We start from the raw sequence: 27,795 nt of genomic DNA on the forward strand, positions 1-27,795 counted from the left end.
GCCTTGGCTTATACAAGCCTTTAACAGAGTACAATAAACATCCATCACATTTACATTTAAATATCAACACTAATTAAATCCTCAATTAATCAATAACTCAATATTCTTTGAAAAACGCACTAAAACTCAAGAGTCCTTGCTGATGACAGTTTGGCAGGTGATGTAGAGGATTCAGGCTCTTGAGTCCTGTATTGAAGGTGCAGGGTTTCACCCTAAATGACTTAACCATCCTGCCATTCCTATATAGGGCATTTCACACAGACACACACACACACACACACACACACACACACACACACACACACACACACACACACACACACACACACACACTCTCCATTGTTTCTTTCAAAAAAAAAAAAACTTTCATACTCTTTACCTAAATTACTTGAAAATGTACTTGGCAAAAATGTGTGTTCATTTTACCCATAACCCATTGACTGTAATATGAAATTTGATATGCACATCTCCCATACCATAAAAAAAGGTCCACAAAAAGGTGAATATCCTATACAGAAAGAAACTATTTCTTACAAGAGCATCTAAACAAACAATAGCAAACACACACACACACACACCTCATCTCAACATTTCTCTGTGCTTGTCTAATTTTCACTAATCTAAGAAAGACAGGCATTACAAAACTTGATTTATGTTACAATAAATTTGCCAGGTTTGCCACAGACTCTCCTTATAGGATACACCATTGCATAGCCCTAATGCAACTTAAATGGTTAGAATTACTTCAGCTCATCTTCTATAACCAGCTTACTCTAGCCCATAAAATTCTGTATCACCCTGAAAAAAATCCCAGCTCTGCAAAACCTATTACATCCCCATACCAGTAATAGTGTTACGCTCCAATAATAAACTCCTCCTAGACATAACTAATGCCAATAATACAGCCAGTTAAACCCTCTACTCAAATTTTATAACTAGAAAATGGAATTTTTTACCTGTCAATGTAACAGCTATATCCTCAATAACACAATTCAAAACAAAAATTTAAAAGCTCACCTGACTGATACAAAACTCTGTTCTTGTGGCACTCTGAACCAAAATATTACACTCTTCATCCTTCTTTCCTCAACTACGTCACACTTATTAACCAATAACTGTCTACTCTCTCCTTCCTCGTGCAACATTTCCACAGTGCAGGCTACAACAACTACCCTGTATAATCAAACATGGTCTGTGCAAGGCCTTTTGTCTATTGCTCTCCATTATGAAATATAGGCAATGTCCTATATCTCTCTCAGACAGATGATATGTATGATTGACTGTTCTTTTCACGCCCTCTGTATCATGATACTTTCCCCTACTTGTAAACGTGTATATATATTAGCTCTGTGAATAATTTATGTGTATCTTTCATTTACTGTAATAATTATTGTGCATTAATGTAAAGTTTTCCCCCAGCCACCCCCTGAAAAAGGACTTGTGTCCAGTCTGACCTTTCCGGTAACCAAATGTAAAATAAATAAAAATAAAATAAATACATCTGTCCTGTTTGCATAACTTCAAAATACTTTTCAATCTCTTCTTTATTCCATATTTCAAATTAATACCCCTTATTTTGCAGCTTTATAATTATACTGTATTAGGGCATAGATTATTCTTTGTTTAATTCAATTCTTGTAAATTCAGCTCATTTTTTTCTTTCTTTCTTCTTTTGTTGACCTGTGATAAACACCTTCTATAGAAAACTTCTGAGAACACTGGATGTTGGCTTTTTGACTTCTTTGTTAACAAGAGTATTCCTTAGATGGATGGCTTGACATTTCTTTCTGAGAAGCAGCATTGGGGTAGTTGCTTTTACTTTTCTCATCACTTTATCCAATATTGGTGGTTTACATCGTGCTTAAAGGCAATTACTAGAACCAGAGCACTGACTTATTAACATAGTGGCAAACATACAACTGAACATATCACACACACACACACACACACACACACACACACACACACACACACACACACACACACACACACACAAACTGTTCTCCTCTGACCTATTTCAGGTACATTCTGTTTTTTCATCCAGAACAGTATCCGTGGTAGTTTCTTACACTGTGCGCTCCATTTCAGAGTGCATTGTACTAAAGAAACAGACACTACTAAGGAAGAAACCTGTGTGTACCTTAAAGGAGAAATGTATCACCTGCAGAGTATGTTTTTAAAGAAAAAAAGTAAGTTTTTCTGGCAGACACTTGGACAGTGGTTTCCCCCTCCCCAGCTAATGAGGCCCCCAAGCCAGTGGGGTCTAGTTGACTATCTAGGTTGCCTAGTGCTAGATCTGACTCTGGTTGAAGGTCCTCCCTTATTCTTGTGGTACAAAGCTGGTTTTAAGAATATAGTTAAATAGTGACTCCAGGGTCCCGATAAGTCATATTCTGGACTGTTTGGAAGGCATCCTGGGATGTTATCCGGGCCCACTGAGGATGTGTTCTTAGCTTTAGCAAGTGCAGCAAGTAGATGGTCCCTAGTTATAGTTCAAGGGGCTACCTTTGAGTGTATTTCTTGAGAAATATTTGGGGTAATAGGGGAGTAAATTTGGAACTGAATTTGTCCACTAACATGTTTGCTATATATCACCATACTTGGTTAATGTGACACCATTAACCATCAATTCAGCATATTGGTGTGTGCTGCCCTTGAGGTTTCTGACATAGCTGAAGAAGGCCTTATGGCTATCTTTCACCTGAGAGGCTATATTAATCTCAGAGTTGACTTTGCTTGACCTAAGTAGCCCTCTTAGTTGTCTATTTAGTTTGATGAGAGAACTTTAATCTTTATGGGAATTGCCTATCTTGATTTTTGCTATATATTTCTTTTCCTTTTCTTGTATGCCCTGTTTAATTTAGGATGCCACCAAGACAGATTGTTTCTGGGGCTAGTTTTGGAATTACGTTTGGTAGGCACAGCAGTCTCTATGCAGTCACTGACATGGTTGTACAAAGTTTCTGAAAGCAATTCAGCATAGGTTGGAGTGTTCTCGGGGTTTAGAGGGGCACTGAATTTTGACAAACCATCACTTAAAGAAAGGTAGCTTGCATTTGAATACTTCTTAACTGTTATTGACTTTAGTAAGGTTACAGAGTTGATTTTAATTTTGAAGACCGTTTTATGGTCCAACCTTACCAGGGAGGATGAGAGTAGATATCTCTGGTAGGACTTTGTCTATAGTAATTGCTCATGTTGTGGCATCATACTCAGTGATGGTAATATGCTGCTCAATGCTAGGCTCATACCAGCCTGAGATGCATAGTCTGAGGACTTTATAGTGCATATATTCATATAGTTCAGGGTGGTATGTTTCAGGTAATTTTCATCTATGTAGGCTATGATGGAATCATACTGGTACCTGTGGTGTAATGAGTTGAGTGTCTGTGCAATTTGGTAGATCCTAGCTCCAGATAAGCAACTAATGTTTAACTTCTTGTTTAGCCTAGTTGGAGGGGCATCAGTATGTGTTACAATGTGCAATATTTGCCCATCTTTGCCTTTCTGCTGGCAAATCATGTGCTTAAAGTAGCCATGTCCAGATAATATTATAAAAATTACAGTGTCTAAAGTAAATAGTGTAAAATAATATTTTTTTCACAAGTTGTTTCCTCCCACCCATCATAGCTTTGTATAACATATCATAATATTGATTAAGCATAAACATTAGTGGTTAATAGCTGCATTACTAGTAATTAGTACCCATTAATGTGAGTCTTTTCTCCCAAATACTGTCATACAGAGACTACTGTGTGAATTATTATGTCTTCCCTGATGTCTAGTTTGATTGAATCAGTTAATATGAGTCTTTTCTCCCAAATACTATCATATAGAGTCTACTGTGTAAATTAATCTTGCTTGGAACATATCATTGTATGAAATGTCTTTTAAATCATAGATTTAAACTGTGCATATGGTTTGATGTTGAGCTTTTCTCCCAGGCCTCTGCTGTAAATGGACCTCATCCAGTCGGACTTTCCTGGTAAACAAATGTAAAATAAAATAAATAAATAAAATAAATAGATAAATAAATAAATAAATTACAGTGCATTCAATGTGTACAATCTTAATATCTCTTACATTCATATGTTGTCAGTTTGAAAGGTTCTTGTTAATAACAGGCAAATTGTGTGCTTAAAGAAACCATTTCCAGATAATACTAAAATCCAGATAATATTATAAAAATTACAGTGTCTGAAGTAAATAGAGTAAAATAATGTTTTTTCACAAGAACTATTAGAAGTGCAGCTAAGCTACTGAATCCATTTGAAAATGTTCCCAGCAGATTATGCGTAAATAAGCATCCATTGCAGTTAACTTGATAGGGTGAAAAACGAAATGGTGGACCATTTAATAGTGATTCTAAAAATGGTTGTCATAAAAAAGTAATCATCATTTTTTTCTCTCTGTAATTGTCTGCTACTTATCTATAATGGCTATAGGAGAAAGAAGGATAAAATAACAAGGATAGTAGAGTAGCTCACCAATAAAATCCAGGAAGTCAGGGTGTGGCCAGTTCTACCTCCTCCAAAAAACATGTTACTAGAGATGAACTTCATGGTTTGGTCCTCGGGCACTCCTGTTTAGGCATTAATTTTCAGAGATCAAAGCTAATGTTAATGCTTATGGCTGACAAAGTTTGCGGATGAGTGCAAACTTATTGCCATCATAAAATCTCTAGAAGACACCAAGATCTTTCAGTAGGGCTTTTCCAAAACAAATAGCTGATGTCAAATCATGGCTTAAAATTAAATGCCAAAAAATTTCTTATAGTATACTTTGTCAAGCATGATATCATACGCAACTATCACATTGACAAAACACCCCTGAAAATTGATCCACTAGTTAGAGACCTGAGAACCTGGCAATGGTTGGCCCTTTGAAGATCATGTACCCAGTATTGGAAGAAAATCCTTTATCATTGGACAGCTCATTAGTAAGACTATGGCACCCATTTACAGGGAGGTGATTATTCTTCTGATTTATGCATTTTTGGTGGATAATTGGGAATATACCTGTCCAAACATCTAGCACAACCTAAATGACCACAGAGAGTTATCACCAAGAGAATAAAGGTCCTAAATCACAAAAGCTACACTGACCATCTCAAAGCCTTGTCACTCTTCTTGTTATTGTACAGACTACTGAGAGGCAATCTCTACCTTGCTTACAGAGCCACCACTGACCTCATCCTTTCAGAACTACTCCAAATCCACAAGTCCAATATTGTCAGAAACACATTCCCAAGACATCTTAATCTCTTATTTAGTTTAAAGAGGACATACTGTTGGGATAGATATGTTTCACAGAGAATACTCCTTCTCTGGAATCATCTAACTCTCCTCCTAAAGCAAAGTACATTTCTTACTCTCTTCAAGAAAAATGTGTATTACTGGATGGGAAACAGCACCTAGATTAGCACGCTTTTCCCTTGTGAATAGCTGTAACATGAAAATGTCTACCAGCTTTAGTTAGTCATACTTAAAATACAAAGGGCTCTGGATTAAAATACAGAGGGCTTTGGGTTAATATACAGAGGGATCTAGGTTAAAGTATTTAAAATTCCATGGGCTAATAAACTTTTTGGGAATGCATGACCAGATTTCTGAAGATCCTTTTAGATAAATAGTCTAGTAAGCTCTTATGAGCCTATGAACCTGTCTCTGTAGCACAAAGGCTCAACCACTGCGTATAACCTTGGTTCTTTTGAAACAAGAACTGCTGGTTAAATAACTAGTAGCCAGCTGACATGGGTACAAATTAACATCATTCAAAAAATTAAACAAAGATCAGCTGTCAAAGAAAGCAACAACTATGGAGAAAAAAATATGTATTTAGCTCTGTCTTGTGGATGTAGAACAGTGATATTTTCAGAAGACATTTGGAAGGATACATTCTTGTGTCATCTGTAAGTATTTTTGTGGAATGGAAGTGTGATCTCATCCCTGGAGAAAAATGTTCATGATATAGAGGACATCTCTGCAGTACAATTATTACTCTGATGGTTGTGAAGAAAAAGCATAGTTTGCTCTAGAAGAGTGAAGGCTGAAGAAAACTTTCAGATATACCCGTTCCCAATTTTTACACTATAGTTACGCAACCTTCCATCATCCTGGAACCATCAAAAGTAGAAAAAAAGAGAAAGTTTAGCTCAGCTACAAATATGATTCACAGGAGGGGGACCAGAAAAGAGAGGAAAGCAACTTCAGATTGAAATGTCCATTGCTAGGAGATAATCAATCAAGGATAGATAGTGGGAGATTGCACTAATAATCCTTGCTTGCTTGTAAGGAAGGAAGGTTTTACCCAAAGCTGGTTCAATTTACCTATGAAGGTAAAGCCCAACTGGATAAATTTTAATGGACATTAGTGTATCCTGTATCCCCCATGGTCAATCAGTTGTTAGTATTATATAATATATTTATTAAAAGTGTTACCTTTGTTAAATATCTAAATTGTACAATGAATGTTTATTCAGGTAGTGTCCCTCTGCCCTTAAATGATGAAGTGGATTTGCCTGTATCATATACTGTTTTACTTATTGAAGCCCTGTCAACGTCTTCTCAGGATTTATTTATAGCCCCGGGACAATTCTCAGCAGCCTATGTTGTCCAATATTGATCTTATGACACTGATTGGAAATTTAACACAGTTAGTGCAATTACTAACTAATGTGTTGGCTTCTCCATCAGGCTGTCATAGAGTTGAACAGTCCAATCTGCCTTAATTGCCACCTTAAAATGTGTATTCCAGTAGCTGTGAAATGCAAGCAGAAGAGGTTACTCATATACCACTGGAATTACAAGAGTCTTTATTTAATGGTGAGTTATGCGATAATGGAGGTTTGTGAACCACTGTTAGTTTTGCCATCTTGCATAGGAACATTTATAAATGAAGGTATAGTTCTTCCTCCTAGCACAGGAAGTACAGCAGTACAGAAGATAACAGCACACACCTTAGAAGGTCAAGAAAATTGCAACAATGTTTGTTTGGATAAATCTAAACTAATGATATCAGCAAATACAGCAGAACAGTACAAAATATAACAGTATAATAACAGCATATATCAGAGAAGGACAAGTAAATGGTGACAATTTTCATTTGGAAGGATCTATGACCTATGATATTCCTGAACTTACAAATGGCTCAAGGGAAGGCTGTCACTGTAAGCATTTAAATACATCTTCAGGTGATATTTTTGATATCCAGTTAAAAACTTTAGAGTGCTAACTCATGGATTATAAAAGTTTGCAGCTGGACAATTGTTATCTAAAAGAATGTTTCTAATAGTGTTCTTAGCACCTGGAAATACCCTAATGGAATAACTGAAGGGTTAGAATAAAATCATGACCTGCTTAGACTTTTTGTTGAATCTGGCTGTAATTTAATGAGGTTCATTATTAAGGACACTGATCGAAAACTCAATGGTCTACTTGATGAATTTCACCTTGCTGTTAATACCTTAAGTGAGGATTTATTGTTTGAGCATAGAAAAGCTGAAATTCACTCAGTACTACACAATACTGATAAACATGTGGCTACCATTAAAGGCAAAAATTTAAGACACTTGAATGAGATGTTCAAGAGTAAGCTGAGAATGTAATCTACCCACTTCCTAAAATGAGTAAAAATAAGCATGCTTCTAACAATAAATCTTATATACTGGAAGTGGATTCAAATGAGCCAGCAGAAGCTAAGAACAATGTGGGTAATAAATAGTTAACCAATACCCTTTTTTGCATTACAATTTAAAACTACCTCTATGGTGGTCAGAACATCTGGGCAACAAAAGCAGTGTGACTTTGCAGGGATCCACTGCCCATGCCCAAATGAAAAAGTGAATGAACAATTGGGAACACTGTGGACATTTAAGAGGCCTGGAGAGAGGACAGAACTTGTCATGCCTTGAAATAATGAAGACAATTATAGACATTTAAAGGTGTTTTGTGCTCACATAAGGAGTAAAAATATTTAATGCATTAATTTGGAAATGATTATTATTAATTCTTTTGAATTGTTTTAAATGGGGTTCATGTTTGTACCCGCTACTTATGTTGATATTGCAGATATATCAGAGTTTGTTTGTTTATTTATTTATTTACATTTGTTTACTGGGAAAGTCTGACTGGGGTAAGATACATTTTCAGTTGAGGCCCGAGGAGAAAAACTGCACATACAGAGATTATACAAAAACTTATACAGTTAAAACTGTTTATTAAAAAATAATTTTTTCTGTCTTACTTAATAACAATATTAGGGCATCTGGTAATAACATTTGTTATACTAAGAAGAGTGCATATGATTCCTCCATTACATCTAACAGTATATCTTTTGGAAACAAATATGTGTGAAAGAGAAAATCTAGAAGATGATTTCATTGTTCTAATTTAAACCCGTATTTAAGGAGTTTGTTATCTAACTTAGTGAAACACAAAAATATAATGCTAATGGAATGTGATAAATGGGGAGTGATGGTTATAATAAACAGCAAAAATTATTCAAGCAAAATGTTTGACTTGCTAAATAACTATAACCAGCATGCCACATTTCAAACAATGAAATCAATATTGCATGCCATAAAATTTACCTGCTATTACTCAATATGGCAACACAAGGTACCATAACTCCAGAACTGCATAAATATTTGAAGGTTGATACTCCTGTAGTCTGTGCTATTTTCCAATCCCTAAGATCCACAAAAGTATTTAAGATTTCCTTACACCTTAGTGTAGCAAGAGCATGGTCTAAAACACATCACATAGCTGTAAACAGAAATGGTCATTTAAAAAATATCAAGTATTTATATATAAAGGATTCATGGATGTTTCTGAGTAATATCAAAAACAGATTATACATTCAAGATAGTATCGTTTTAACCACTGGCACTGTAGATTTGTTTTCTATTATACCCAACCAGGAAGGACTAAGCTGGTTCTACTAAGTAATGGTAGACTGAATTTTTGAATAATCAAAAAAATGTTATTATGACATTCATGGAAACAATTTTAATCAATGTTACATATTTTGAGGATGAATACTTTAAACAACTGAGTGGAGTATTTATGGGAGCAGAATGTACCTCTTTATATCTAAACTTTGAAATGAGGTACTGGAATAAAAACAATGTGTTTAATTCAAGTCTACAATGGACACATACAATAGTAGCAAAAGTTTTTGGATAAGTGTTTTGTTCTATGATACAGTGATAAAAAAGAGTTAAAAGAATTGTTGACATATATTTAAACGCAGTGTCATTTTTTAAAATTTACATACAATTGTCCTTATGAATGAATCAATTATTTAGGTATAAGCATTGATAAGAATAATGAAACTGGGAACTTTAGAGCCACCATATAGCAAGCCTGCTTAAGACATAAATGGTGAGGCAGAATTATCTCAAATGATGAAACTGGTAAAAATGAGACAAGTTGACTAAACAGAAATGTTTCTACAGTGGGGATATTCAATATGGTTAGTGAATTAAGTTATTGAAGAAGTGCCAGTTGAAAGGAGAAACAAATGCATGCTACAATTGGGGAGAGATGTTTTTATTTATTTTTATTTTTATTGTGAAGTATAAAACTGGAGATGAGAATGAATCTAGTATCTGTTGCTGTGAGAAAACCATGGTTTTAAAATAAAGTCCTGAGAATCCCAAGATAAAAAATGTAATTGAACAAAACTGGAAAGTATTTCAGTGCTGATGATATAGTTGGTATTGTTGATGAGGTACCACACTTCACATATGAAAGACATATATGAATATTAAAGAAAAATCAGATACAAAAAATGGAAATATATCTATTTATGCACTCATAGAAAAGCTACAAAAGGTATGCTAAAATGTAGGGTGTGTACAAAATGTAATTATATATATATTTGAAGGTATAGAACTTAAATTAAATGGAGTTTATATTTGTATAAGTTTGAACTTTATAATTTTGATATGAAAAGTATTGTGAATTTACCAGTCTTTGATCCCTGCAATTCCTTCTATGGGAGAAAGATTGAACATTCTCTATATAGAAGGATATATAAACACTTTTATGACATCGCCAGAGGTAAGGTTAAAAATGCTTTATATAAACAAACAGGAATGCCCACATTATAAGAAGTCCTTGTTTGTAGTTTTGGAACAGATTCAAGTAAACTTCAAAGGTGGCAGTTACACTTAAACGGTGAATTGCCTGGTGTAAATGAAAAGATAAGCATCATTGATGGACTTAATATATGTGTGCTACAAAATTATATTAGTGTGCCTCACAGGCAATATCAAATATTTTTTTTCTTTTGTAATATATCTCAACAAGGTTGATCATAATTGTGTAATTCATTGTTATTTATTTTAGAATGTTTATGTTTATTTTAATTTCTTGGAGAATATTGTTGCATTTTTATGCATTTTCTATATTATTTATCGATAATCTACATACTTGAATCTCCAGTGTAGCTATACAGTTTCTATACTATTTATACATAATATACATACTTGAAAACATACAGCTATAGTCTTTGTTAATTAATTATTTAATTCTGTTTTTTAATATTAAGAAATCATTCACAAATCAATGTTTGAATCAACTTTGCTTCTCATGTGCATTTGTAGAAATTGTGATCTTTGAAAGTTATATATAATATTTGCTCAGCATTCCACAGTGATACGTAACTGGTAAATAACTTTAAAATGAAATAAATAAGACATGTTAAAATGTTGCTAAGTAAAAGGATTCATTAACTTAGATACAATCATACAGCAAGAAGCAGCATCTTGGATGCTGTCAGAGTTGCCCAGCAGGGGAATGTATAGTTTCTTCTACCTACTTTACAGAGGACTGTGATCAGGACTTTGACAATAACCAGCTTATTATGGATTTGAGATAGATGCCAATAAATTCACCTCAGGAGTGAAGTAGGAAAGGTGAATCTTGGCAATCATATTGTTAGAAAAATAAGGCCGTAATGTAATTCTTTATATTATAACCAATGCATTTATAAATGCCAATAAATCCAAAATACTGTTATTCTCTCCCTTAAAAGCTTCCCCTCTTGATAAAATCTCATTCCAAATTATTAGCCAAAACAACTCCACTATAGAGGTTGTTCCCTTCGCCAAACTACTTGGGGTCACTATTGATGAACACCTAAAATTCAACACTCACATCCAGCAAAACATTAAGAAAACCCATATAATTGGTATGCTCTATAAGAACATCCACTTTCTCTCCCCTTCCAACAAACAAACTCTTGCCACTACTTATCTACTCCCCTCACTAATGTATGGCGCTCCTCTATTAACAAACTTATCTGCCACACTCATCTCAAAATTGGAAGTCTGTTATAATAAGATTTATAAATTTGCTACCAAAGCCAAGTACTTCTCCCATCATTGTATTGCCCTTAATTTGTTACACTGGCTTGAACTCTCCAACCATCTAGACTATCTTCAAATTACCACAGCCCACAAACTAATTTTTCAACCCACTAAGTGCCCTGCACTATCCAACATCCTTCTACCTTACACCCCTCAGAAAACTCTCAGATCTACTCACCAAAACCTAATCTTTGTCCAAAAACCCAATCGCCCCACTGGTCAACTCCTGCTATCCTTTTCCTTAGCAAAAAAATGAAATTCTCTTCCCTTCTCTCTAAGGACTTGTGCAAACTTTGAAAACTTTAAATCTCAGCTACATTCCTACTTTTCCTCTAACAGGAAATGCAACTGCATTCTCCCCACCTAGTCCTATAATTCTCTCTCCACCCCTGACTAACTATGATTACTAGCTAACCAAACATAGTTGTACATATTGTAAATATCTAAATTGTACTATGTACCTAAGAAATTATGCCTGCTCTCTAACATGAAATGCAATTGTAAATTGTGTTTTCTTTACTAAGATTGTATCTGTAACTAAACTATGTAATGCAGAGCTTTTCTCCCCGGACCTCCATTGAAAATGGGCTCCCTGAGCCCAGTGGACCTCCCTGGTCATCAAATTGGAAATAAATCAATCAATCAATCAATAAATCTGTGAAGAGGGGATAAGCTGGCTCAACACTTATTTGTCTCCTTTCCAAAACCTATTGTTCTAGGTTACAACCAAGCTAAAATTAAAACACTTGGCATACAGTAAGTTGAATTTTATATAAAATAGACTTTAGTAGCTCATAGGAAATAAATTATTAACTTTATTTTGAGTAGACATCACTCAACAAAAATAAACTTCCTGTACAGCAGGAAACTCCGGAAAAAAAAAACCCATCAGATTACTTACTTTAGTTTCTGGCAGTGTGGTAACGCATCCAAAATACAAAGTGTCAGTTGTCAATCCAAGTAAGAGTTAAGAGTCCATTGGTCTTTTATGAGCAAGTTTCTCTTGCTTAAGAGTTTTCTGATCCTAGAAGAGCATTGTGAGACAGTCTTGCATTCTCTATCCACTCCCTCAATGGGAGATCCACAAAACTGAGAATGATTCCTTGCACTTTGATGTTGGCTCCACTTTTTGGCTACAGATTCATTCAGTTGCAAGGAGTCCTGGTTAAATGCCCCTGTCTGGCATACTCACTGTTTCCTCATTGAGAATGGATGGATCTACCTTTTGGATTTGCCACTCCCAGAATTAGCAAAATGCAATATCACAATCTGTAGTTCCTTTTCCAGTGTGTGTAGCACTATAGCAGTTATTACGCAAAGTTATTCCAGAGTCTGTCTGTCTGCTTGTAAGCTGGCAGTCAGCAGCAGTTCAAGTATAACTGCTGGAAGAAATTTGGATGAGTAGTCTGAAAGTCTGCCTGACTGCATCAGTTTCACTGCAGTATGTATCTTTCTAGAGCAGAGAGTATTTAGAACTTGTTTGCCCTGTCTCTGCAGTTCATTTGGCATTTAACTTTTGCCCTAGATGTTTATCTTTCCACATACAGTGATCCAGCCTTTATTTTCTTCACATTCTGTGAGGTTGTCACTCACTTCTGACTTCTTGACACTTTAACGTCTGATAAGTGGAATGATGTATTGTTTTATGTATTCAGCTATGAAGTTTATAGTTGGGTGATAGCACCTTTTGGTCTGGACTGAAAAGAGATACTCAGCAGATGGGGCCCTGCATTCCTTTCTCAGGTTAAGTGTTTCCTTCTGCACATTCCAGAAGCTTCTTTACTAGGAAAACAAATGTTGATTCCATACATTTTACTAAAACAGGAACATACAGCTTTTAAATGGCATGGCCTCATGCTAGTAAGATTATTACATGGCAATATATGAATGCAGAATTAAAATTTGCAATTGCTATACAGTAGCAAATACACAATACATGCAATACTCAGTGGTATCAACAGTAATAACATATAGCAATAACAATAATGCTTATCATAACCATGACTAACAATATCAGCATTTATTTTCATTTTTAATCAGAAGTGTTCTTCTCCCTACAATTTTGAAAAAAAAAAAAATATAATGGGATATGGTTGGAGAATGAGCAGAGTTATTTGTAGTGCATGTTTTATTTTCTCCATGTACTACTGGTAAAAGAAAAGAGCGAGAAAGCAAGAGTGTAGGATCATGAAATGTTTTACTGGGTTCCAAACTGTTAGAACACTTAGCTCTAAGAGACAGCAGTATGCCTCTTCACTTCTATACCTAAGAATTTTGGAAAATTCAAAAATAATAGAGAGATGAGGAAATTAAAATCGGGGACAGACTTTTAACTATTGATATATTTCAGTTTTTAAAAATTTAAATAGAACATCAGGTTTTGTAATGAGATGAATTTTCTGAAAATGAAACTCTAATTTCTGACATTGACTGACTGTAATCCTTAGTGATTTACCAGAAACTAAAAAAAAAAAAATACAAAAATAAATAAATAAATAACAATACAAGAGACATGTCAAAAACAAGATACAAAATCAGGGACATTTGGCAAAATGAGGGGCAATTGATATGCAGGGTGTAACCACCCAAGAATAACATCTGGAAGCTGGTAAACACTTTGTTTTGACTAAGTGTTTTAAGTTGTTTTAAGTTGTTTCCTTGGTTCTTCTTATGTAGCTTGTGCTTAATACCACTGAAGGGTATGTGTAACAAATGTTAAGCAATTAGTTCTTAATGGCCATGTGTTTTCATTAAATTAGGAGCATGATCACAATGTTCCATACACAAATAATATTTCTTACAAAGAGAGTTAACAATTTTCACAGAGATGGGACCTATTTTGTATTTTATGGGACAAATGTATTATATTCACTAAAGATTTCTATTTTTTCAGCAATCCAGATTTAGTAGTATGATCACAGTTGTCATGCACTGCAGTAGATTCTTGAAGAAAATAATGGGCCTTAAGGTCACCCCAAATAAATGATAATGCATGAGATGGCCAGGATAGTAGCAACAAAGAATTTGTCACCAGACTGGGCAGAGCAACTTTTAGAAAGTTTGAGCAACTGCATATACCTTTTATTGATGTTTAAGCTGTACTGTCAGCATATACTGTATATATCTATGTATATATATATATATATATACATATATATATATATATATATATATATATGTGTGTGTGTGTGTGTCACAGTTGAACTCCCATATAGATCTTGCTTCCAACCTATGAGTACATGGATTCATGCTGAAATCCTGAGGATCAATACTGCAATCATCAGAATAATACAAATAAATGTGTAAATATGGAGGACTTATCCTAAGTCAAAGGTCATGTTGTCTGAGAGTATTTGTCTCATTCCAATTCTGCAATAAATCAGAGTATATCCAGTATTCTGTCATGTAATTATCTTAGAATTAACACTGAAATGATACTGCAGTACTTTACAAGATTTCCTATATCTCATTTGAAACCTTAGTTTGATTTTTATACTTGTTAGAGGATGTCTGCTTGTACAACATAATACATAATATAATGAAAAGCAGAAATGTGATCCCCATTATCCATTTAAATATTGCTTTATTTAGTTATTTATTTCTTTGCAAAACCAAGCATACATTGTATACATTTGTACACCAGTTAATTCTATAAAATGCCATTTGATATTGTTTGAACATATTCTTACTAAGGAATGTATTCTCCATCACCATCGTGTCTGCCTTAAAGAAAAGTACTTTCAGTAAATAATGAATATTCATGGTGCTACATTTTAATGATATGTATATTGTACTGTTTATTAACAATCAACTTTATTTTAATTGCATTGTCTCATTCATAACAAAATGACAAGTTGCTTATTTGTTTTTTTATTCATTATTTATGAACTAGACATGTGTTCCTTCAACAGGGGTTATCTCAGAAAATTACCAGGTAAGTGACTTGCACAGGAGTCACAAAGGAAACAGAAGGAAACCAGCTCAGGTGTACAGGTTAAAGTGTGTTAGCAGTTTATAGGCCTATTCATGTGCAATAAAATAGCAGAAAATTCAATAGTATTTATTTTTAAATTTGCACTTTCTCTCTATATTTTGCTTCCCTTTTTCTTTTCAAAGAAATGCTTGCTAGCACTGAACCAGAGAAAGTACTCCACTGTTTCACTTAATTAATTTGATTTGAAAGAAATTATGTTTGAAACTTATCCATAAAATAATGTCATTTTGAAGACCAGTATTGAACTCCAACATTTGCCTTTTAATAAATGACTTCAGTATGTAAATTCTAGTCATTTAACAAATATTGCAGTCTATCAACATAATGTGTATAGCAATATGTTACAACATATTTAACTTACTGTGCAGGCAACTGAAACTCCCTTGAACAAAATTTCTCATAATATAATTTTGTTTTGCATTGTGAAAAGATTTTTCTTCCTGTTGTGCTGCCTACAAAAATACACTGTGTATTGATTGCCATGTTTTGTCAATGTCATTTTTGAAAAATGAATGTAAATAAAGCATGCAGACATTTGTTTAAATGCTAAAGAGTATGGGAAGGCTTATTTTTCTCTGATTCATTCATGTCATTGTAGAAGACCACACACTAAGACAAACTGGCTGATTAGTTTTGGAAATGTCTGCATTTGAAATTAACAATCTTTCATTCAGGATATTGTTTGTGCTGTATTACTCTGCGGTCAATAGACTAAGAAGCCATTCTATAAAACAGGCAGTAACTATCTGAGTGTTGCAATTTAGGATAAGAATTTATTTTCTCATTTAAAATAATGTATGTATTTCATAGAACAGGCAGTCGTTTTAGGCTATTGAGTTATATGAGTATGTCTAATCATGAGGGCCACTTAAAGTAAGTCAAACATAGTACCTAGTGGCTGTCAAGGTTGAAAGTCACATACTGCCATGTCAAGATAAAGCAACATGTTGTACAGTGGTGAATGCTTTAAAATGAACAAAAGGCAGGCAATATCTCTTAATATCTTAATGAAAGAAATCTGAACAAAGCCAAAAATAATGGTGGGGACATGAGCCACACATCAAGGACTGATTTTAAAAATTGCTCTTACAAACATAGAAAGCTGACTGACAGGTTTTGTTTAAGCTTGCTTTTTCTGAAGGATATGAAGTCTGGAATTCTAATGTCAGGTTTTATTTAGTGTCTTCAGTCCTCAATGATTTTCCAGAAAAACACACATTTCATTAGGAAAAGAACAAAAATATGTGACAAAATTCTGGATTTATGACAAAAATCTGGACATCTGAGGAGGTACTTAGGGTACCTGAGTTTGGGGTAGGCAGTAAGATTGGGACTATGTGTGAAAGAAACAACTGGCCTTAATGTTTACTGTTGTAATTCCAGCTTTGCAAAACTGTAATACTTTTCTGTCTGACTTTAAGATGAATGTAAAGTAATTATTAAGTTTGCGAGTACTTCTTAATGTATGTTGTTTCATATATGTTCATGTATATACTGAATGTTTGTTTAACAATGTTTTCTAATATTTTGGAGCTTTTCTCCCTGGACATATACGGAAACATTTTTTTTTTTTTTGACTAAAGCTGGTTGCAGAAAACCCGGTAAGCAATTGTAAAATACATAAAATGAAATGTGTATTTAGCTATTTAGCTGGCACACACAAGTGGAAACGAATGTTTCTGTCAACAAAATGAAAGTAACGCAAGTATGCAACATAACATTTACTATTATTTCTCCTTTAATCCTGCCAGGGTAAAAAGTAGCCACTTTAGTTAGGTAATGGGGTGTATTTGTGAATTAAATTAGTTGACTGGCCTTGCTGTTTACTGTTCAAATTGTGGCTTTGTAAGATTAATGTGTATTTGGGTAAAGTCAGCTGTCATACAAGCCTGTAACTACTGTTTCTGTGCAAAAGAGTAAGTTAATACAATCGCTGCTATTTTTTGTTTTAATCCTGGCAGGGTCAAACCAGATACTTTAGGTCAACAATTGATATGATGGATGTTTGCGGATGAAATGTTTGGTACTGTAGCTTTGGTGGCTTTGCAGGACTAATGTGTATTTGGGAGAAAACAGATAGAATGCAAACTCTGACTATTTGCATGCATCAGTTCAATACAGTAATGAAAACATTATTACTGATGCTGGCAAGTCCAAACCACCTACTTTAGAAAGGCAACAGGTATGGAGGTGTTTGTAAGTGAAATAAGTGACCCTACTATTAACTGTTTTAATTCTGAGTTTTCCAAGGCTGCTGTGCATTTGGGTATGTTTCTGGCACTTGGGATTATTTGATAATGTATTGGTATTTCTGTTTAACTGGTGTGTGGTGTGGTGTTTTCTGTGTGTGTGTGTGTGTGTGTGTGTGTGTGTGTGTGTGTGTGTGTGTGTGTGTGTATGAGTGATTAGGGTAAACGTGAAGGCATTTTGTTTTTTGACCCAAGGAGATGCACGTTTAGAATGAAATGCTCATGTTCCTTCATCATGCAAGTAACTACCATCCTGGCATATGGTTGTCAATAATCCATTCAGTGAGCAGCATTGTGAAAGGGCATGGCTTGGTTAACAGTTTATGGAGGTGCATGGACAGCAATGTGCTGATGTGGGTGTGGCTTGTTGGGGGCAGCAGTCTGGGAGCTGTGAATATAAATCTGAAAATCCAACCTACACCCCTGTGTGAGCACCACATAAGAGTATTATAAGCAAATATTTGAAGATGGTATACTTAGATTCTAGAATTCAGTATAACAAATTACATCCTTTAGACATGATATGAAGATTTCTCAGCTGGTTTACATAACTATGATTTAGAGTCATCTTTATATACTCTGATTTGGTGGTATGAAGTTTGACAATATATTATGGTTTATTCCTATTAACTCATAGACACCCTCACTATCTTATTACTTCTTCATTTCCTTTCTGTCTAAACTACATCTTTCCCCCAATAAAGACTGCTTTTAGTTTTCGGATATTTGGGCTGTTTTTATTCTTTGAAAAATTAAAGACTGAAATGCAGCTATTTTACTGGAGAAATTCCATATAGAATGAGTTTTGTCTGCAAAATGGCAATAAGAAAACTTGAACGCTAAATAAGTTATGTATAGGAAAACAGCCCTTGTGGGCCATTTTAAACCTAGCAATTTTCTCAAATGAGAGCATCAAACCGTGTACCTTGCATATGGGAGGTGCACAACTTAACTATTACACTAACCACCATTGTTCTAGGATGTCATTCCCATTTCATATAATCTTTTATCATAATTTAAAATCTTATGTGACTTTTTATAGAAATATCTATAACAAAACATTTCAGCCTATGCTTACATGTATGCATATATGTATGCACAGATTACTATCATTTACTCAAGGATGACAATGTTAAATCCAGCATTTTCAAAGTAATTAGAAAAATTAAACTGTGCAAGCATAAAAATATTGAATCCTAAAACTTACTACCATTGTCGACCCAGGAACAAGCACTAACTCGGGTCCTGTAGGGGAGACATGCCTAGGAAATCAATATTGTGAATCTCATGTCATGTAGGATAATCGTTCTACTGACTTAAGGATTGATGGAAATTGAAGTCCTCAAGTACACACACACGCACACACACACACACACACACACACACACACACACACACACACACACACACACACACACACACACACACACACACACACACACACTATGTACCAATCTAGATATCTCACTGTCTTTGCATTCTTTGTGTACATTCAATTCACACATCTTTTTTTATGATTATTATTATAAAATATTTAGTGTAATTTATGGTAGCATTTTACTCTTCAGTTTCCCAGATTGGAAATACTCAGTTCTGGTGCAGAACAGTGATTTGATAATTCTGGGTAATGTTCCTAGACAAAGTGCTCAAACATGCTGTCCTGCTCTGCAGTTCTGATAGCATGACAGAGAGAGCCCACTGCAGTTCATAAATTATCTCCTGCATAATGAAGTTACAGCATACATATCTGCATACCTGGAGATGTCCAGTATGGAGCTGGTATAAAAATGAAGAGCAACATTGTAGGCATTAATCGTGGAGTTGAATTTGGTGTATGGTCTAAGAATTATGGAGTGCTGCTTCAGACATATAACCTGGGATTCATGACCCACAGTAGGTGCTGAACTGCCCGTCAAGGATTGTTTCAATAAACAAAAGGAACTGCGATTCAGTGACCTGATTAGCAACAATGAGGAAAGAACTAATTATCAGCAACTTTGCATGACTCTAAATGCATGGTGTTACCACTAGTGCTAAACAGGCCTTTCCTGGGGTAAGCACTTCTGATATACAATTTATTGTTAGGCACAGGCATGCCTCTCATTTGTTCTTGCATACATGCACAAAGAAACAGACAGAAACACACAGAAACACTGCCACACACAAACTGACATGCTTTGCTGCTGTCTGTTAGTTTATAGAACTTCTTTACTTTTTCCTGCCTCTCATAAATTGCAGATGATTGCAGTCAGTAAATAATACCAGACATTTATGTAATCATTTATTTATTTAAACACTCTATTAACTGGGATATAGCTCTGATCCCATTGAATCAATTTCTGTCTCAACCTAGAATGTGAACACACATCAAGTAGAAAAAATAAAAGTAATTTATATAATAAAAGTGCACATTAAAAAAAAAGTTATAGTTAACATACAATAGGAAAAACGATTTAAGAATGTAGTCAACAAAAAACACTATGAATAATATTTACATCAAATAGAGTAGTGACATGTTAGGAGTTAAAGAAGAGATGTTATATTTAAATGATAGGCAGCATGTGTCAGAGATTAGGGTGAACAGGTTATATAACCCGAATCAGAGCATTTACAAGCAGTTTGTGCTGTGAAGCAGTTTGTGCTGTGAACATGTCCTTTAAATTGTGTCTGAAGGGAGGAGTAGTTAGAGTCTTTAAGATTTGAGGAAGGATCCTTCCAGAGGTTGGCTACAAAAGGGAGTGGTGAGAGCACTGCAGTCTGGCTTTACATATTTGCAAGAGAAACCCCAAGTGGCTATGAGATCTAAAGTTATACAGCAGTGGCTATCTAAGCAAGCTAGAGGAAAGAGAAGGACAAGAGTTTGAGCCAAAGAACAGATTGACTCATTTCTGAACTTGCAGCCAGTTGGCTCTGGCTAGTGTAAGATAGTGGTGCTTATACTCTGGAGAAAGAGTAATGAAGACCAGATGGTGTTGGAGATTATTTGGATGGTGGTACAGTTTTTTTTTTTTTTTTTTTGAGGCAGATGCTACAACAGGTAGGCTCTACCCAAGTTGGGATAGAAGAAATCCTTTGCCAATAGCATTGCTTGTTCGAAAAAGATTTCGTCAGCTCAAAAGAGTAGGGAGCTTTTCTTTTTGCAGGCATGTTTGAGATGATGGTGGAAGTTAAGTGAGAGATAAAGGCAGACTCCTAGGTACTGGAAGGTGTTACACCACTCAGTGGCATTATTCAGGTGATCAAGAAGAAGAAGGCATTCTTTTGCCTTTTATTTAGGGTTTCAAAGAAGATAGCTTTAGATTTGAGAAGTTAAGTAGTATTTTTTGCTACTTAGCCAGTTAATGAGGGAGAAGAAATCATTTTACAGATCATGTTGAACTGAGCGGGTTGTGTGTTTTGAGTGGAAGATAACCATGTTGATGGTGAATAGTAGGACTGTAAGTAGGGGAAGGTCAACTGATGCTTATTTGTAAAAAGTGAGAAAAGAAGAGGGGCCAGTATTGAGTCTTGAAGGATTCCTTTAAGTAAGTGAGTGGTGGCTGATGTACTGTTGTTAAAATTTACTGAGAAATGTCAGGCAACTTTGGAATCAGGGCATTTCAACAGAGCTAATTCCAGTGTCAGTGAGGTGGTTAAATAGGACTGGGTGGTCAGGCTGGTCAAAAGTTCTGGTAAAGTCTATAAATATGGTTCCAGTAAGGAGTACTCTATTCACAGATAGAAGTGTGTGATTAGTGAAAGTCCAAGTGCAATGGAAGTTCTGCAAACCAGACCAGAAACCATGTTGCTTGCCAGAGAGAAGGCATTTTCCTAAGGGTTGGTTGGATGTAGATTGGGTGATAATTACTGTGTAGCTTGTGGATGTATTATCTGGGGAGAGTTAAGATTTCTGCTGTTTTCCACATATTGGACATACAGTTTGAGTTAAGCAAAGGTTATAGATATATAGCAGGAGAGAGAGGATGCCTGTCCCAGCAGTTAAGTTTCAGGTTTTCAAAGAGTGCTATGACATCTTTGGTTACAATTTTTTAAAGTAGAAGAGGGAATTATAAGGGGGAGTTGAGAGAGAGGTTGCGTGAGAGAGTGATGTATGTGAGCTGATGGTTGGGAGGGTGGAGAAGTGAGAGCTAAAGCCTAAAGATGAGAGAGAAAAGGAGGAAAAGTGAGCATTAAGAGATTTACAACCTGTTGACTGGCTGACCTCTGCCAAGAATTGTTTAGAGGAGTGAAAAGGTTTGATTGATGTGTTATCATATGATGGATCTTATGATGTCTAATTGCTTGTTTAGACAGGTTTCTGAGAAGGATTTAGTGTTTTCTGGAAGAAGGAGATCGGTCAGACTTCCAGGAAGGCTACATTTTGTCTCTGAGAGATAGGAGGGATTTGAATTTGTACATGAGCTGGATGTTTTTTAAATCACTGATAACACACTATCTTTGTCTGCCAGTGCATAGGGCTTGAACCTTAACCCCCCCCCTCCGCATTTTTAAGTGCATTAAGGGAATATTGAAAGTGTACTTCCTGAAGGCTAGTGGTTGTGTAAAGGACTAAAGCAATCAATATTAGCAAGCTGCTGTGAGTGCAGAGGATACAGGGTTTGAAGTGTTTTCCCTGTTCTGACTTAGGATAATATTTTGCATCCCTGACAATTAGTATTCTGCCCAATGTCATACATCTTTTGTGATGCAAAACTGTTATTGTATTAATTTTTATGTGAATTGAGTGCATTATTCATAGAGTATCCCTGATGTCTAGTGTTCTCCTCTACCCATACGTTTACATTTTATTTTATTTTATTTACATTTGTTAACCAGGGGTGTCTGACTTGAGCCAAAAAAGCCCTTTTTCAGCAGAGGCCAGTAGAGAAAAGCTCCACACAAAAAAATACAGATACATTTAGTTATTTAGAAATGATCAGTATATGCACAAATTACAAAAGACATGTTTTTACAGTGGTATGCGTCAAATCAACAGTTACAGTGGAGAGAACAAACAAAAAAATATTAATTTAAAAATAAAGGTAATTAATAGATTTGTGGTGTACTGCTGAAATTTGGAACATAGGTACAATACATACATAGTACACAAGTACAGCACATACATTGTAGATTAGCCAGTGTTTGTGAGTAAGACTGAAAACTATTATCAAGTACTCTAGATTTAGTATGTATACCTTATCCGCTTTCACTAGCCTGGGGAGCAATCATGGCACTGCCAACTTTGCTTGAGATGTTGCCTGATGAGGTCTTTAAAGGAGGCCTTGGATGATGTTTTTAAATGCTAGTGGGGACAGAGTTCCATTTTTATAGCCACTGAACTACTATATAGTGCATCTCCAAAGCTATTGTAGCTGTTGGTGACTTCTAGTAGTAGTTTGCTTGATGATCTAAGAGGCCTTTTGTCTGAGTGATGTTGTGCTACGTTTTTGAGGGCAGAAATCTTATTGGGGAGGTAATAGATAGAATGACAGAGGCAGATCTGATTGCATGTTAGGAGGTTTGGCAGTTCAAGCCAGTGGAGCTGTCTCAAAGCAGTACAGTGATGAGTTCTATATGAGCAATTTGCAGCAAAGCGGGCAATTCTGCTATACCCGGCTTCCATTTTGCTTAGTCCAGTTTTGTTGAGATTAGTCAAAATGGGAGATGCACAGAATAGGGTGGATAGAAGTTGGGAGTGAGCAATGGCTGATCTTGTGTTGTTGGTAAGAAATGGTTTGATACGGTAGAGTGATCCCAGTTTGGCATGTACTTTTTTAATAGTTAAGTTGAGATGACTATCAAATTTTATGTGGAAGTCTATGGTATTGCCAATAGCTTAGCCTGTGCCACTGGAGCGATTGTAATAGCATTTGTGGAGTAGATAGTGAATTGACTGTTATCAGTGTTTTTGTTAGAACTGGTTATAATCATAAGCTGAGTTTTCTTTGGATTGAGGATAAGTTGGGCTTTGGTAAGGTAGTTTTCAATGTCAGAGAATGCTAGTTGAGTTGTTTGCAGGAGGGTGGGAATGTTTTGTGCTGCACAGATTAAGGTAGTGACATCTGCATACTGAATGATAGATGCATGCTGTTTGGAGGTATGGAGGTCATTTGTGAAGACTGTGAATAGTAGTGGTCCTAAGATAGAACCCTGTGGGACTCCTATAGTTATGGGCAACTGAGGAGAGAGAGCATTTTCCCATTTCACAGCTTGGTACCTGTCAGTTAAATAGCTTTGGAACCAGGTAAGAGTGGAATTTGATAGGTGATATTGGTTTAGTTTGTTTAGCAGGATTTGGTGTGAGACTGTGTCAAATGCTTTGGACATATCCAAAAAGAGAGTTGACACCTGTAGACCTTCATTTTTGAGACAGTTTACTGTGTCTGTGAAGCAGAGGAGGGCTGTAGTGGTACTATGGGCAGGTCTGAAACCATACTGAGTAGGTGACAGGATATTGCTGTCTAGGAGATAGTTTAACATCTGGGTATGGATGCATTTTTCTAGGATTTTGGCCAGGGGGGAGAGTAAAGCAATGGGTCTGTAGTTAATAAGTTCAGTGGAGGTCCCGCCTTTATGTATGGGTATAACATAAGATATTTTCCAGAGTTTGGGCACATAGTTTTCAACAATTGATCTATTTATGAGAGTGGAGACTGGGATAGCAATAGCATCTGCTGTGTGTTTCAAGAAATAGCTGGGGAGTAGGTCGGCTGCTGTTGAAGAGGTTTTTAGTTTGGAGAGCATGCTTTTGATTGAAGTGGTGGAAACTGTTTTGAGGGTAAAGCTTGTATTAGTGTTATTTGTGTTGGGGGGATAGTGAGATAGGAACTGTCCTGTGATACTAAGGATAGAATTGAGTTCACAAAGTGGGAGTTGAATTGTGTTTCGAAAGGAACTTTAGTGTCAGGGGTGGTTGGTTTGGGGGTAGCCCTTTGGATGGATTTTAGTAGCTGGTTTACATTTTTCCAAAATTTTTGGGGGTTGTGTTGGTAATTAGTTTGTAATGTTGTGTAGTAGTATTTTTTGTCCAGCCTAATACATTTTTTTGCATGGTTGCGCAGTTCTTGGTACTTAGTTAGGCTTTGTGTTTTTTTGTTTTTTTGATAGTAAAGCCAGGCAGTGTCTCTGGACTTGAGGATTTGTTTGGTTTCTTTACTGAGCCAGGGGTTTGTAGAGGTTCTAACCTTGATTTTGTGCAATGGAGCAACCGTGTCTAGGTGTTATAGAAATGTTTTGTTGAAATATGCTACAGCCTGGTCAAGTGGGAGGGTTTTTAAGGGGGTCCTGTTACAGTTACAGAGTAAAGTGTTGAGGACCTCAGGAGAGAATTTTTTTGTGTTTCTAGTGGATATATAGTTAGTTGTTTTGCATATGCTTGTTCTACTACGTATAAAGTATATTATGTTGTGGTCACTTAAGGTGTCTGGGAGACTGCCTGTGTGAGGGTACAATGTGGGGTTGTTAGTTAGGACCCAGTCAAGGCCTGATTCCCTTTTAAATTTTTTATCACATCTAGTTGGAATTTGGACTAGCTGCTGGTAGCCATGGAGATTTATTAGATTACTCGGTGGTTCTGATATACAGGTGAAACAATCTAGGTTGAAGTCCCCCAGAATAAGGGTTTCTTGTGAGTATGTGGAAGAACACCAGGATAAGAAGTCTTCAAGGCTAGCAGGTGTATTACCAGGTGGAATATAGATTACATTTGTGGTGATGACCTTTTTAGGGTGAAGTTGAAGTTGTGAGATAAGTATGTCCCAATTATTGGGGGAGGGGTAGGAGTTTGGTAATTGACGGACAGTTAAGTTGCACAGTATGGCAGTTCCACCCTCTTTACAAAGTGGTTTGTCTTGTCTAATGATATTGTAGCCGGTAGGGAGAACTTCTGAGTTAGCTATGTTTTTATTTAGCCAGGTTTCTGTTAAAGCAACTATGTCTGGGGAGTAGTGTGCTATTGTGGCCTGGAATTCAGGTATTTTATTTTTGATACTTCTAATATTAATATTTAGCATTAAAAGATGGTTGGTTTTGCTGCTGTTGTTGATTTGCCCAGGGATGAAGAAAGGGGGGGGGTGTTATGTTCTGACATTTGTGTTGGAGCAGTTTGTGTTGGACAGGGTGGATTTGGGCCTGGGTTGGGGTGGATATCCCCACTTATGGTGAGCCTTGTGTTAAAATGGTGATACAGATGTTGGCATTTGGTGAGGACTGTGAGAAAGTATTGTGTTTTTTGGCGTAGGAATGAGAGCTAATTTGTTTAGTTCTGAATTTGTCCATTATGTAGTTCTTGAACAATTATGGGCAGATATTATTATAATGTGTGGTGTCTGTATATGAGAGTGCATAATATAGTGGTGTGCAACTAAGTTTAGGGATATTGCTAGAGTGATAACTTGTGGTGTTGTAAAGAATTATGAGAAGTCAGACTAGACTTAATTGTGTGATAGTCATGGTTATAAAGTTTAAGTTGGTTAAGGTGGGGGGGTCTGAATAGGAATTATAGGGTTGCACTATATGTGGATGGGGAAGTAGTGTGGGTGATGTAAAAAATGCCTAGTGGGAATGAGAGTGATTGGGAGTATTTTGTGTGGAGCTAGTTGGTGTGGTATAATGTGATATGACTTGAGGAGCTGTGATTGGTGGAGGTGATGTGAGGGTGAGCTGTGGGTGTGGCTGTGATTACTATAAATGTAGAGGTAGTGGGGGCGGGAGGATGGTGGCAGGGCAGGGGAGTGGAGAGAGCCCGGGTATTAGCGAGGGTGAATGAAGCGGGGCAGAGCCCACCAAGACAAGAGAAAAAAGTAAGTATTACTTTACAAATCTGAACACTTTAAACAAATTCCTGAGGTCAAATGGCTTACCAGCAAGCAGAATGTAATTGCTGAAGAGCACTTGTATCCTGGTGGGAGACTAGAAATTTAAAGATGGCTCCATGCTCAGCAGGATTCTAATATAGACTTAGTATTGGGAGAGGGAGATAGCACAAGGGGTGTAAACCAGGTGGAATGCAAAAAAAACAGGGCGGCAATCAGTGGAAATCAGTGAAGGCCTCAGAGGGGGTAAGTAATAATTCAAACTACCTGTAAAGTGAAGGAGAGAAGAGACAGCAAAGTTTATTAAGGTTGGGAGTGTGTCTTCACATTGACTTGCTGATTAGTAACCAGTTTGTGCACAGATTAGAGTAGGGAGATGCATTAGCAATGAAGGGGAATGTATAGAGATGCAAATAAACAGGTGGGCCTCCTAGTGATACAAACTAAGGCAGAAAGCACTGTGAGGGCTGCTTAATGGTTAATTTAGTCACAGAGATCTGAATTAAATGTATACTGTCTATTGGACAGTTAATTAGTGTACTAGCTGGGGGTGGGCACAAGGCTACAACAGTTAGTTTTATTAGCAAGCCGAGAACTACTAAGAAATACTGCTAATGTAATAGATTCACTCTCATAAAACATACAAGTAGAATGCCTGGGTGGACTGACCCTGCTCTTGAGGCTCAAAATGTATATCCTTGTTTAGTTTGCAGTACTGATTCCTTCTTATACTGTATGGGTGGAGGGGTAGCCGCAGACTGCAGATTTACTTGAGTGTGCTCTGAAGAGAGAGAGAAAATAAAAAGAGAGGATGAAGCTAGTAGAAGGAGACAAAGATAGGTCAAAGGAAGTAATGAGGAGATAGGAGGGTGCAAAAGATACAAATCTGAGGATAGTGTGAAGTAAAGCAGGAGAATAGATACTACTGCTACAGTTTGAGAGTTCTTCAACAGTTACCACATCACAGTGCCAAAACTTAGTTTGGAAACAGGTTAATAAATCATGCACAATACATTTATCCGCCAATTATCCTGTGCATACAAGAAAAAGGAAAATGAACACTTAACAGCACAGCTGAATCAGTAGCAGTGTGTGTGTGCTACATTTTACCACTCTGCAAAACCTGTTGTTCTATTAACTTTTTAACCTGACTTTAGAGTATTGTTTAAATGTCCCTGGTGTCTAGTGTCCCCTTCCTCCCAGTATTGCAGGATTTTCTTGTTAGTTTATGAGAGTTTAAAGGTATGACAGCACTCCCACACCTGCATACACACACACACACACACACACACACACACACACACACACACACACACACACACACACACACACACACACACGTAAACCCCACAGTCACACTCATAGACACATTCAGCCACCCACACA

This window comes from Protopterus annectens, chromosome 5.part0 (assembly GCF_019279795.1).
Source record: "Protopterus annectens isolate FY-2018-M chromosome 5.part0, PAN1.0, whole genome shotgun sequence".
Classification (NCBI taxonomy): domain Eukaryota; kingdom Metazoa; phylum Chordata; order Ceratodontiformes; family Protopteridae; genus Protopterus; species Protopterus annectens.